This window comes from Aegilops tauschii, chromosome 1 (genome assembly GCF_002575655.3).
Source record: "Aegilops tauschii subsp. strangulata cultivar AL8/78 chromosome 1, Aet v6.0, whole genome shotgun sequence".
Classification (NCBI taxonomy): domain Eukaryota; kingdom Viridiplantae; phylum Streptophyta; class Magnoliopsida; order Poales; family Poaceae; genus Aegilops; species Aegilops tauschii.
In genome coordinates, this window is record NC_053035.3 from 275,785,795 (window position 1) to 275,795,078 (window position 9,284).

The 9,284-nt window shown below is 44.7% G+C and overlaps 1 long non-coding RNA gene across 1 annotated transcript; it reads right to left on the reverse strand.

The window, feature by feature from the left end:
• Positions 1-6,336: 6,336 nt before the first annotated feature.
• On the reverse strand, positions 6,337-8,253 carry LOC141039327 (uncharacterized). Its single transcript, XR_012200258.1, has 2 exons — positions 8,163-8,253; positions 6,337-6,918 (listed from the first exon to the last, which is right to left on the reverse strand). It is a non-coding gene; the product is annotated as an uncharacterized lncRNA (long non-coding RNA).
• Positions 8,254-9,284: the final 1,031 nt, after the last annotated feature.

The window sequence follows — 9,284 nt, forward strand, 5'->3', positions numbered from 1 at the left end:
CACACACGCTCTCGCCACTTACCACCATGTACACGTCGTGTACCTCGACAACCTTCAAGCGGAAGCCTGGCGAGGGAGTCGGCCACGACCTGACTAACCACACAAGTCTCTAGTCCAGGTTTATTGCCTATTCGGGTTCCATCCGCAAGGAGATCCGGCCGGGGTGTCGCTCACGGCCCCAAACGATGTGTGCAGGGTTCCCGAGCCCACCATCCGGGTGCCACTCGGTACACCAGGCCACGTGTGCCTAGTCTGTCCCAAGCCCACCTGTACCGGGTGCCACTTGGTAGACTACTAACACTACCTACAAACACCAGAGACTAGTTGCAACTCCTGGACAGAGATCGAGGCGGTTAATAAGCCGAGAGGGGTCGCATTACCGGAACCCAATGTGTGGTAGTAACTGTTCATGGATCACAAACACAGAACTCAGTTCCTGAGGACGGTTTCAATGAGACAACCCACCATGTACTCCTACATGGCCTCTCACCGCTACCTTTACCAAATCGTGTTCACACACTTAGCTCTCACACAGTAGGACATGTTCACAACTTTCCAATTCATTCGCGATGAATCAGACCCGACACAACTCTAAGCAATAGCATGGCATGACAAACAAGCATGAATGAGTAGGCACATCAGGGCTCAAACAACTCCTACTCATGCTAGTGGGTTTCATCTATTTACTATGACAATGACAGGTCATGCAGAGGAAAGGGGTTCAACTACCGCAACAAGTAACAGTTGAAGCGTTGTTGTCCTAATGCAGTAAAAGAGAGCAGGAGCGAGAGAGTGGGATTGTATCAGAATGAACAAGGGGGTTTGCTTGCCTGGCACTTCTGAAGATAGCATTGAGTCTTCATCAGTGTCAACGATCACAGCGTCGGAACAACGTCTACCGAGGGGAACAAATACCGGCAACAGAGAGGGAAACCAATCAATGCAATGCAACAATATGATGCATGAATGTGACATGGCAATATGTTGTGAATTGAGCTAATGCAGCTAGCAACAAGTGCAAGGGAGTCCATTTGAACCAAAGGTTCAAATGCAAACTCTAGTTTGAGCATTTCAAATGCCATTTGAATGTTTTCACTTATACAGCAGGTATAAGTTGGTTTTTCATGCATGAAACTAGCATAAATGGATAGATTGGATTTTTCTGATAATTTTTCATATATAAATTATTTGATTTGGAGCTACGGTTGAATTTCTATGAATTTTAGAACTTTGCACTATTTTCTGGAATTTCCTGTATAAGAATAATTCCAGTAATTAAATTACTGCGTCAGCACTACGTCAGGATGACGTCATCAGGTCAACAGCGCGGTCCAGGTCAAACCTGACCTGTGGGGCCCGCACGTCAGTGTAACAGGGCAAGAACAGAGGCTGACCAGTGGGGCCAGGTCAACGTTTGACGTGGCAGGGTCAACTGACATGTGGGGTCGGCTGGTTTAATTTAAACTAAACAGGGAATAAATCCCGGGGTTAATTAGGGCACGAGGCCCACTGTCAGTGGCACACGGTTTAGTTAGCGGGGTGATTAGCCCCTAAGTAAGAGTGCCATGTCATCATCACCGGATCTACGCCGGCGATGACCAACCCGACGGCGAGAGCTCGCCGGACTCGCGTTAGGGACGGCAGTTCGTCGCGCTGCTGGCACCAAGGAGGGGCTCTCGCTCGTCCGCATCCAAAGGACCGGAGGCCGCGGGTGGCCGGAAACGATGCCGGCGACGACCTCGCGCGGCGGCGCACACACGGGCTCATCGGGGAGGAGGCTACGGAGCACGGGCGAGCAAAACGAAGGAGGGGAAACGGAGTGGAGCTCACAGCGGGGTTGTTGGCGGTCTCATTGGGCTCGGGGAGGCCTCTGCGGCGGCGAATTCGACCACGGGGATCACCGGACATAAACGGTGATGAAGACGACGGGGGTGGCGTTCTGCTGCTCCTGGAGTTGCGTGCGTCGACGAGGAGAGGAAGAGCAGGACGACAGAGCTCGGGGATACGGTGGTTGGACGAGGGGGTCTCGATAGCCACGGTGGACGGCGACGGTGGTGACGGGCGTGCTCGGTGGGCGTGAGAGAGCGAGCCAGAGGAGGGGATGAGCTTGAGGGAGAGTGAGAGAGGGTCGAGGAGGCGGCGTGGTACGCGTGGAGGCGACCAGGCGGTCGAGGGGCACGCAGGCAGGGAGGAGCCGGCGTGGTTCGTCTACGCACCGGGCACGCAGCTGCTTCTCCTCCTGGCAGGAGGATGAAGACAGTGCTGCCCCTGGTGGGCTGGGCTGGCTTCGGCCAGTAGGCTGCTACAGTGGTGGGCTGTGCAGGAAGATTCTCTGTCCCTCTTTCTTTCCATTTTAGTTTCTGTTTTCTATTTTCTGTAATTGTGTTTGGCTTTATTAAAAATGCCAGAGCATTTCCAAAAATTCTGAAAATATTTGTGGGCACTGTTGAAATTATTCCCAGCATCCCTCAACTAGTTTCAGAATTATTAAAGCATTTAAAATATTTATAGGATTTAAATGCCCCAATTCAAATACAATATGAGTTAATTCAAAAAACCCAGAATGTCCTAGAAAAAGTGTGCACCATTTTGCCAGGGGTTTTAGCCCAATCCAGAAATGATGAACATTTTGTGAAGGGCATTTTGGGTTAATTGAAACCAATTTTAGTAAACCCTAGTTGGTTTCAGGGGGGGTGCTGGGGGTTCTGTCATCCCCATTTCAACTTTCTTTCAAGATTAAACATGATGCACACATGAGGCTAGCCTAGTGCATTACCAGAAGCTAGGGATGTGACACTTAACGAATCAAAATTAATATGAAAGCACACCGGTAGAAAAGAGAAACAAGGAACAAGAATGACATAATTATGACAGCACACCGGTTGAAAAAGAGAAGGAAAAAAAACTAGATAAGATGCAAAGAAATTGAGGAGATGACACAACACTCCGGTTAAAACAAGATAAATAAGGAATAAGAATGATATAATTTGGGCAGCACTCCGACTGTAAATGGAAGGAATTAAACATGATCTTGACAAGATGAGAGGATACTCGATGAAATTAACAACACATTGCCTCCGGAACTAATGAAAGAATGGCACAAGGGGAAAAAAGATTTCAGACCGCACTCCGGTTGAGGAAGGAGATAAAACTTGATAAGATGAGAGAACTCGAATGAAAACACGACACTCCGGCTAAACAGATAAGAAAGGAAAAATTACATGATCTTGAAAAAACAAGATGATTGGTCGAAGAGAGCAACATCACAATACCTCCGGAAGAAAGAATAGAAGATAGATCATTGGAATAACAGAATGGAGAAGAAAATGACAACACCTTCCACAACTGAATTTGGAAAGTATCCTTGCAAGAAGGTTAGAACGGAGTTGTTGGAAAAAAACCAACAACTAAAAGAACAAGCTTGTTGAGGGCTTATGGAACACATCTCAAAATTATGAGGTGAAATTTTTGCCACTAACGAAAACAATTGCTTGCTTGAGATCAACGAAGAGATGAAATCTTCTCTCGCCGAGAGGATAGGAGAAAACTTGGATCATTGATAAGCAACATTCCTTAGGGAAGGCTTTAGGTGAAACATGACACAAGATAGATCCAACGAAGAGATTGGTGGATTTAAAATATCTCATTCTTGACAACATGTGAATCATGAAACGCGAACACAAATTGTCAAGAATGACATAATGCCACCTCAAAAGATAAGAGAAAGAATTGCACTTCGGAATGCAAGATGAAGAATACTTGAACTCCTCAAAACAAGACATGTGTTGAACACCATGTTAATTTTAGAGTATAGCTTGACAGATCTTAACTCCGAGAGAAATCTTGAAGAACAATTGAAAAATGAAAGGAATCCTTGATGAACCACCATGTAGAACCTCCATGAAGAACTCCGATAATAAAAGAATGATCAAACGAAATGGAAAATTGAAAAGAACTCCGGGAGAAGTCTTATAATGATTAGATGAAGCTTTGAAATGATATAATTGAAATAACTTGGATCTCCGGAAAGAAAAGATGAACAACTTTGAACCGAAAATTTGATATGATGAACAACTCCGGAAAGAAGAAATTAGATCACTTGGATGAAACAATAATAAGAATTGTGTTATGCGTATCCTTCACCAATATAAATTGATGACAAACAACGGATTTGGCATACTACTTATTCTCGTAGAAAGGATTAAGATAGATATTGCACAAACTTGTGAAGGTCTTCATCGAACCACCGGTAGGATTGAAACAACGAATAAATTAATATGCGGACATAGGAAAAGGAATCTTGAACGAACCACCGGTAGGATTGAAAATGAAAGTAGCAAAGACACAATTCACCGAGAATATTTAGAAAAATGAATAAAGATACTTGACGGAATATAAATATATGAGAACAAAGAGATCACGAACTGATTAGAGGATATATGAACGATGCACCGGAAGAATATGGAGATGAACGAAGAGACATCAATTTAGACTAATTGGAGAACGAGGCTGAAAACTTAGAATGAAGAAATCTGTTGAAAAGAAGGCCTTTGGATGATCAAGAAATGAAAACAACTCTGAAATGCTCCGGATGGGTAAGACAAGAATTGCGCGATTGGAAACAATTTGAGAGGATGGCAACAAGTTAGAACCATGAATCTTTGGAAGAACGGGTAAGGATTTAAGAGGAACTCTTCTTCGGTCTTCAAATGTTGAGAATGATGATGATAAGCACCACCATGAATTATTGAGGCACTCCGGAACCATGAAGAATAGAAAGGTTGAATCAACGATGAAAAGAATTTGAAAGATCTTGAAGAAAGACATTTGACTGATGATAATTCATTCTTACGTCAAACTTTGCAATGAATTTGAGAATAACTCCGGAAAGAATTAGAAGAGTCAGGTAAGATCCTGGAAAAAGTCCTGTGGGTTAGGGCCCACTCAGAAGAAACACCGTTGAAATGATTACTTGAAAAGGAGATTGCACCGGTTGAATTAAATGGCTTGAATGAGATAACAACCTCGAGATAGCTTGAACGGATCTTGAATGAAAACACAAATCTCCTGAGATATCTTCAACACTCCAGATAAACATGAATAGCAAGAGGTGGATGATTAAGAGGTGCACCGGCACGAGAAAAACATTTGAAATGAGAAAAGGAATATGATCAACACCGAAAGCTTGAATTGAGTCCACCGGAGAAGAAAAAGAATGAAGAATGAAAAACTTGAAGAACATCTTCATGAGAACCACCGGGTAAGAACATTGATTGAAAAGAATGAAGGGACTTCACATCAATAAAAAGGATACTTGATTAAGAAATCTGAGTCCTTAAAGAAAAAAGGTGGGAGGGCGGGAAAAACAAAGGCAACTTGGGTCGGATGAAATGAACACCGTTGAGAAAAAGCTTAGAATTGATCTTGCGGATGTTGAAAATGATCGGATCCACTACAAGAGAAACACGCCGGTTGGAAAAAAATTGAAAAGACAACCTTGATGAACAAGAAGGATTAGTATTCACATAGCAATATGAGAACACCCTTTAGGGAAGGTATGGATTCAACATTTGACTTCGAAGCAACTCGAATACCACAAAACAAAACAAAACAAAGGATTTGGCTTGCAGAATAAGCCGGAACAAACATATGATAGAGATTTCGTCCGAAGTTTTCGTGGTGGGGCCCACACGGGCTCGATCATACAGCACCATCATGTACAAGGCAGTGCACATGACATACGAAGCGTCCCAGAGTCGGCATAGCCAAGGACTCTTTAAGACACTACGAGACCACTGTAAAACCAACCGTGTACAGGCGGACCACTAGACGTCGAACCCCAATCTCATATCATGCATCTATCGGAAAGATATCCTAAGAGCTACTTGAATTCCCACTTATAAACTCCCGAAACTTTCTGGTTATGCAATCTGGTGTTGGGGATACAGGGGATACAAAATATATCACCCAAACTAACAATACCTAGATCCAGCTGTATCCATCCGTCAAGACATAACCAAGAAAACTCCGGAAATCGTTTACCTCAACCTTCGAAAAGCATCTGTTATACGAGTTATGGCAATACTCCCAAACTCCCGCCCCAGTACTGGGTGGCGTCGAGGTGATCTCACCAACAACTGCATAAAAGAGATTTTCGATGTCAGCGAGACTCAGGTATTCCAGAACTGCAACGATAAAATTGTGACGACAACACCTCGGAGCTCAACTCCCCGGGACACTGCCACAACCCCTAAATGTCAGGAGGCACCAAGAACAATGTTCTCGTCACAAAACCATCGGAACGATTCCAAGATACCCGCGTGATCCTAAAAAAAATTTAGTGAAATTTGAGGAGAGAAGAGTCAAAACTTCTACGTCAGGAGGCCTCACCAGAGCGACGAAGGGACTGAGGAGTAAAAAGAATCCTACTCTCCGATATATATAATCCTAAGACTCAAAACATTTTTGTTCTAGACTCAACAACGCCAGTGATTCGATCAAGCAGGGGGCTCCTAAGTCGGGGATGGCTCTGATTACCAACTTGTAACGCCCATGATGCGGCTATATCTCCCACGTGTCGAGGCACGACTTAGAGGCATAACCGCATTGTGGTTTTGTCGCAAGAAGGGTCATCTTCACACAATCCCATGTAATTAACAAGAATGGGATAAATAATTGGCTTACAATCGCCACTTCACACAAAACATAATAAAATCATACATCATTCAAGATAAACACATAGGTCCGACTACGGAACCAAAATAAAAGAAGACAACTAAACTGCTAGATCCCTGATCGTCCCAACTGGGCACCACTACTGATCAAAATGAAAAGAAACAACACAACGAACAAGATCTTCATCGAGCTCCCACTTGAGCTCGGTTGCGTCACCTGCACTGGTATCATCGGCACCTGCAACTGTTTTGGAAGTATCTGTGAGTCACGAGCACTCAGCAATCTCACACCCGCGAGATCAAGACTATTTAAGCTTATAGGAAGGAAAGGGTAGTGAGGTGGAGCTGCAGCAAGCACTAAGCATATATGGTAGCTAACATACGCAAATAAGAGCGAGAAGAGAAGAAATGGAACGGTCGTGAACTAGCAATGATCAAGAAGTGATCCTGAACTCCTACTTACATCAAACATAACCCAGACACCGTGTTCACTTCCCGGACTCCGCCGAGAAGAGACCATCACGGCTACACACGCGGTTGATGCGTTTTAATTAAGGTCAATTGTCAAGTTCTCTACAACCGAATATTAACAAATTCCCATCTGCCACATAACCGCGGGCACGGCTTCCGAAAGATAATACCCTGCAGGGGTGTCCCAACTTAGCCCATTATAAGCTCTCACGGTCAACGAAGGATAAACCTTCTCCCGGGAAGACCCGATCAGTCTCGGAATCCCGGTTTACAAGACATTTCGACAATGGTAAAACAAGACCAGCAAAGCCGCCCGATGTGCCGACAAATCCCGATAGGAGCTGCACATATCTCGTTCTCAGGGCACACCGGATGAGCACTACGTACAACTAAAACCAGACCTCGAGTTTCCCCGAGGTGGCGCTGCAAGGGGCTCTAGTTTGGACCAACACTCGAAGGAGCACTGGCCCAGGGGGGTTAAAATAAAGATGACCCTTGAGTCTGCAGAACCCAAGGGAAAAGGGGATAGGTGGTAGCAAATGGTAAAACCAAGGTTGGGCCTTGCTGGAGGAGTTTTATTCAAAGCGAACTATCAAGGGGGTCCCATAAATCACCCAACCGCGTAAGGAATGCAAAATCAAGGAACATAACACCGGTATGACAGAAACTAGGGCGGCAAGAGTGGAACAAAACGCCAGGCATAAGACCGAGCCTTCAACCCTTTACCAAGTATATAGATGCATTAATTAAATAAGAGATATTGTGATATCCCAACATAAACATAAACGAACATGGAGCAATCTTCATCTTCTCCTGCAACTAGCAACGCTATAAGAGGGGTTAAGCAAAAGCGGTAACATAGCCAAGCAACGGTTTGCTAGGAAGGGTGACAAAGGTTAGAGGTTCATGGCAATTTGGGAGGCTTGACAAAGCAAGTGGTAGGTAGCGCAGCATGGCTATAGAACGAGCAACTAGCAAAGCAAAGATAGAAGCGATTTAGAGGGGTGGTCATCTTACCTGAGATCCCGCAAGGAAGAAGAACGAGTCCATGAAGAAGACAAACGGATGTGGTCGAACGAATCCTCACAACTCCGGAACGAAACCGAAGCTAACGAGAGAAGCAACCCGGAAAGAAACAAACGACATAGTAAACACACAATCATAAACATGGCATGATGCACAATCAAGTATGATGCATGTCCGGTTTAATGAGGCATGGCATGGCAAAGTGCACATACGAAACTACAAGTTTAGTGGAGCTCAATATGCAACGAGTTGCATATTGACGAAATGCCACATTCGAGTTATTTAGTTCGCTCTTGTTTAAGTACACAACAATATTAAATGTTGTTAACCATGGCAAGTGGTGAAGCATAATTAAACAACCTATCTAGGCAAGTTTAAATGAGGCCGGAAATAACAAATGACAATACCGGAAAATCCCCATATGTCATTTAGCATTTTAATGCAAACATCAATTTTAGACATTTTAAATGTTGTTATCATGATGCGGATGACATATGCAAGGTATATGCAATTTTATGAAAGTGTTGGTATAAAATGATACGAGGCATTTGTTACCATGGTGGAAGAAAGGGGTGCCACGGCAACGAATCCGAAAATGATGCCACGGCAACATAACGGTGATCCGACAACCCATCGAGATGTCGGTGCAAAAGAAACTGTGGATGAACGGAACATGCAAACGATGGTGGGGTGATCCCGGTTACCGGGTTCCCACATGACGGTGGCAAGGAAACGAGGAACGTGCAAGGACCAATTCGGACATGGTGCAAACACGGGCATCTCATACAACACATCACAAGCGCTCGTCCATGGGTCATCGTCTCGGGGTTATACCTTCGAAGCATGCATTTTCGGAGGGGTTCAAAATCGTCGAGGGAAGTACTGGTTCACGAGCCATAGTGGAAGTAGTCGTTCTCGCGATGGTAGTGGAAGTAGCGGTACACGCGGAGGTAGTCGACTTGACGGTTCCGTTACACGGGTCTTCGGCGACGGTAGTGGAAGTAGTGGCACACGTTCGTTTTCGGAGAGGTACTTGACGGTTCCGAGGTCTCCGGCGTAGTGGTACACATCTCGGAAGCGGTTCACGACGATGGTAGTCGAACTTGGTGATCC